Source organism: Crocodylus porosus, unplaced genomic scaffold, assembly GCF_001723895.1.
Source record: "Crocodylus porosus isolate Cpor-Errol unplaced genomic scaffold, CroPor_comp1, whole genome shotgun sequence".
NCBI classification, from domain to species: domain Eukaryota; kingdom Metazoa; phylum Chordata; order Crocodylia; family Crocodylidae; genus Crocodylus; species Crocodylus porosus.
In genome coordinates this window covers 134,517,475-134,522,737 of record NW_017728931.1, presented here as the reverse complement: position 1 = coordinate 134,522,737, position 5,263 = coordinate 134,517,475, and the positions used below count along the sequence as shown (strand labels likewise).

Sequence of the window (5,263 nt, the reverse complement as noted above, 5' to 3'; positions counted from 1 at the left end):
TGGGCGCTCCGCTGCCCCGACTCTGCCAGCGCCTGCCCCCGACAAGCCCCCGCGAGGTGGCCGCCGCGCCGCCTGAGCACAGCCCCAGCCCGCCCCACGCCCGTCGCCGCCGCCAGCAAGCGGGGACGGAGCAGCGGGACAGGCGCTGCCGCTGTGGTCGCGGGGCGGGTAGCGTCAGGCAGCGCGCGGGGCAGCCCCACCGGGGTCCTACGGGCGCGGAGCGCCCAACCGCCGCGCAGCGGTGACGTCACTACGCGGGGCCACGGCGCGTCAGCGGGAGGGGGGTGGCGTCATGTCGCGACAGGGGACGTTCTATGGAGCGCAGCTGGATCTGATCCCTGCCTGGGAGCGCTGGACTGGGACCGTGGGGAGGTCACCAGTGATTCACAGCGGTCCGTCCTGGTTGTCTCCGATTTAAAAAAAACAAAACCCTAATTTTCAGTGAAAGAAAAGTAACCCCAAATCCACATTTTTCCATGATTTAAATTAAACACTACTGATATATAGCGCTTGCTGTCTTGATACACAGATAGATTTGTTGATAGATATAGTGAGAATTCATTTAAATCATGGGAAAATGTAGATTTGGGATTACTTTTTTAAAACATCCCCAATTTTCAGTTAGAGAAAAATAACCCCAAATCCACATTTTCCCATGATTTAAAACAAACAAACAAACAAACACACTGCTAATAGAAATTTAGCTAGATAAGTACAGTGATGTTTCATTTTAAAATCATGGGAAAATGTGGATTTGGGGTTACCTTTTTTTTAAAAAAAAAAAAAAGGTCCCCAATTTTCAGTTAAGTCAGAGAAAACCAGGATCCTGGCTGATTAAGAACAGTAATAACAACAACACAAGAACAAGCTACTACCTCATGCCATATTACCTGATAATTATTTAACATATTTTCTCTTCTGATTTTATACTTTAGTATGAACCTTTTCTTTATGTAATTAAATTAGTACCATTAGTCTTAGTCATTCATTGTATTTGAAGTTTGTAGCCTATGTTTATGTTCCTAGATTATGTCCACTCAGCACACTCCAAATTCTGGAATTTGGTTTTATTCCTATTCTGGAATATCAGAACAAAGTCTCATTTTAAATTTTCTCCTCAGTTGGGTTTTCCATGGAGGACTCCCCAAGGCCAAGGGACAGGACGAACGGGTACAAAGAGATATATATCCAGTCTTTCACATGTACATGACCAACTTGACATGACGTGAGTGAGCCAGAAAAAAAATAATTCTGTCTCTGCAAAGTTCTAGCAACTGACAAGTAGTCATAAAAATTAAATCAAGAAGTGCCCTGTTATCCTATCCGGTTGCCCAGTTACAGCAGTACTTCGCACTCCTGTTGCTGTTTCAGTCTGAGCCTCTCAAAGGATCTCACAAATATTGATTTAACTACATAATAACTTGTTTGCTAAAAACATTCACGAGCCTAAGCCACACTACTGACTACTAATTATAGCAGTGGCCATGTTTCTCCAGTTTTAGTTGAAACTGACCCAAACTACAAAATTCAAACTTATTGTTTGAACAGTCCAAAGCTTGCAAGTGCCGGGATGCAAGAATTTGGCTCTATTTACTATATGAGTAAGAACTAATGGTGCATTGATTCTTGTTCCAAACAATTCTTTGGTTTTAGCTGGTCTGAGGCCTGCCTTATTTTTTAATTAAAACAAAATTTCATATGGTACTAGGTTTATGATAATAAGCATGAAAAAAACATTTGATCATAAGAACATTCCCTGGCTACAAAATGACTTTGACAGATGTAGCAAAGCTGTTCAGCTGTTAAAACTCGTAGTCCAACAGCAAGAGTCAGCACAAACTGAAAAGACTGTGCGTATGGTTTAATGATGCAGGACCAGACAAGTTTTTTCAGAAACAATCTCTACCTCTCAGTGTTCAACTCAGTTGCAGAAACTCCTAAGAAACTTTGCAGCAGGGTTAAAAAGGCAATGTAAAATATGGCACAAGCATTGAGTATTATTTATGAATTTTACACCAGTTTCCCTGTTAGCCATAGATGGACCCCTTGCTTGATTTCTAAAATATAAGGATTTACCTGCCCAAGTCAGCTATATTTACCAAAAAGTAGATGATCCAGATACAAATTTAAGGAAGTGTATTCCCAGTAGAGAAGTCTGCACTTTGCCTGCTTGATCTTCCTTCACTGGTACTACCAGTTGTGCAACCTGCAAGGAGTTGTTTCTAAAGGATCCAGTTCTGCCCAGCTCATTTGAAGCAAGTAGGGCCAACTTTATCGCTGGTATAACTTCCCTGACAAATGAAATTTCACCAACAAAGAATTTGGCCTGTTATCTTCACAAATGATTGGATTAGGCTGAAGATATTTTGTCATTAGTATTCCTGGCTGAAAATAACAACCCCTTCCTTCTTAATTGGTGAGAATCTCTTTTATAAAGGCAAAAGCATGCTGGGTGGAGAGCTGGTCTTACTGACTAAAAATAGATTTCAGGTTTGTGTTCTGGTTCCTCCTCCTCCCAGCATTTTATGCTAGGATCCTATAGACCATTGTCCCACCTTAAGTACTTGTGAGGTGTCCAAATTACAACCCCCCAGTAGTTCCAGCTAATTTAAGTTAATTGTCATTCAGGATGTAAGTGTAAATAACTGCCCGCCTCAACAACTTTTTTTTTGATGGAGCCAAAGCCTAGGACAATCAGCCCCCCCACCAGAAAAACCCAGCTTCTATTTTTAGCTACGGAGTAGAAATTTCAGCCAAAAATCCCCTTTTCTGTCTCTCTGTTTCACAGAGCATATTCAAACAAAACCATACAAAGAGAGACCAATCCTGAGGCTTGGCAGAGCTTAGTTGCTAATGCTATACCATCAGCAAGGCCCTGGCAAAAACATAGGACTTAAAGTACCAAGAGGCAAATTGGCCTCCCCAGAGCACAAAGGACACCTATACACCTGACAGAGGTCTGCTGATTAGCATGTGTCAGAGCAGACTCAATTAAGCAACTCTGCCAGAGTACTAATTAACACACTCCAGCTGCCTCTGCATCACACCTATTCAGCGTCCCCCTGTTTCAGAATGGCAGCAGGGGTGCTTTAATTAAAGCTCCTTGAACAAGCTTTAGTTAAAGTGCCCCTGCTGCCATGTTGAAGCTCAGGATGCTAAATAAAAATGAGGCTGTGGGTGCTTTAATTAGATCAGCTATAAGAGTCACTGTAATTAAAGTCCATCCTGTCCCTGCCCCCCAAACACATATATAGATACCCAGAGTGTTCTCATCTGGATCCTAAAAAAAAAACCCAAAAAAACAAAAAACAACAAAAAACCAATGAGTAACCTGGAGGATTTCAGGAAATCATGGCAGAACTAATCAAATATTTTAAGCCTGGAACTAACAGAAATCTTTCCACTAGTCTTTTAGGTGATTTATTCAGAAATTCATAGGCTTTTTAGGCCAGAAGGTAATGTTTTGATAAGATAGCCTTAACTGGAACATATATTCTAGAAAAACATACAATCTTAATTTAAGAATTTCAGTGGTAGGGAATCCACCATAGCCCTTGATAAGCTGTACTCATGGTTAATTGCCTTTATCATTAAATATTTATACCTCGAGTGATTTAAATTTCTTGCTATTCAGTTTTGTTTTACTTTGCCCGTTTGGTTGAAGAGACATTTCTTATCAGATTTCTGTTCCCCATATTCCTCACGGATCCATGTTCGCAACCATGCTGTTTAATGCTTTTGTTCGTGACCGTGGTATGAGACTAGAATTGTCCTCCTGTAATTGTGGATGACACAGTTGGGACATATTGCCAATATGGCGAAGGATTGGATTATTATACAGGAAGAACTGGATAATGCTCTGGAGTCGAGCATTAAAAAGAGTGTGAAATTTAATGTGAAATGTAATTGTATAAAGTCAATCCATGCACTTAGGGAAAATACCGAGTGCATCTTCTGTAAAATGGAGATTCATAAACTGAAGGCAGTGTACATCTTGCATGTATTGAATGATCATGAGCCACTAGTGTGATGCAGGCATGAAAAAATCCATGGTGGATCAGGCACATTTGTTTTTAGGAGACAGGAATACCTAAGCACCACTGCTCAAGGCATTAGTTAATCCCTATTTAGAATACTGTGTGCAGTGCTGGTCAAAAGCATGAATTGGAACAGGTACAGAGAAGGATTACTGGGATGGGAAGAAGAATGGAGAACATAGCCTTTCAGAAGTGATTAAAAGAGCTTGCTTGGTTAGCTTAAAGCAGCATTTCTCAGCCTGTGGGTCATGACCCAAAAGTGGGTTGCAAGAATATATGAAAGGGTTGCAAACAAATTTTAAAACATGGATTCTCCTTTAAAGGAGAAACACCATGGCTTTTCCCTTGGGGAGTCTGTGGGCAGGGGGCAGCAAGTCAGGAATGAGGGGCGCTGGATCAGGGCTGGCCATCGATGTTTACAAATGAGTCCTGGTACAAAAAAGGTTGAGAATCACTGGCTCAAAGAACGAAGCCTGAAAGAGGGTATGATTCCTCTTTACAAAAACATGAATGGGCTGAATATTAGGGAGGTAGAATTCTGTTTAAGTTGAAGAGCAATATTGGCATACAATATAAAAAGTGGTCACAGACAAATGTAGACCGGGAATTTGGTGAAGGCTTATAACCAAAAGAGGACTGAAGCTTTGGAATGACCTTCCAAAAAAAAAAAAAATAGTCAAGGCAAAGAACCTGAATTGCTTCAAGATGCAGCTCCATCCATTTATGAATGGTCCTTTCATAATATGATGTGACATGGGCATCCTTGATGTAATAATCTCAGCTTGTTGCATGTGGATTTGAGTTTTTAGTATCCCCATGAAAGTGGTGAAAGGAAACTGGGTAGAATATGTCAGGAATTATTTGAGCAGGGTGGACAGTTATTTCAGCTGAGGGACTGCTTAATGACTTTCAGTGAAATATCGAGGGCTGCCCTCCCCGCTGATCGCTATCTTGGGACTGGAGGTCTCACCCCTAACCCCTGATATTTGCCACCAGAAGCCCTTCCCCTTGCCCTGGAAATACTCCTTTTGGGAGGGGAGCTTGCTATCTTGGAACTGGGGAACAAAAACACCGTATATACTAAAAATCAAACATCTACCATAACACATTTTAATTTTATTTTGAAAAATATTTTTGTCCTGACTTGCACATGTTTGCATCATGTGTATAGAGGTGATTGTGTAATAGCTCAAGATAAACTCCCAGTCCGTGCGCCATTGGGCGGG

At 41.5% G+C, this 5,263-nt stretch overlaps 1 protein-coding gene across 1 annotated transcript in view; it reads right to left on the bottom strand.

Annotated features, from left to right (window-relative positions):
* The window catches only part of UPF2 (UPF2 regulator of nonsense transcripts homolog (yeast)), a 95,063-nt gene extending 92,802 nt beyond the window's left edge, over window positions 1-2,261 (bottom strand). Inside the window, exon 1 of the mRNA XM_019543708.1 lies at window positions 2,100-2,261. The gene's annotated coding sequence lies outside the window, so the exon portion shown is untranslated. The remainder of the gene's footprint in view (window positions 1-2,099) is intronic.
* Between the last annotated feature and the right edge of the window lie 3,002 nt (window positions 2,262-5,263).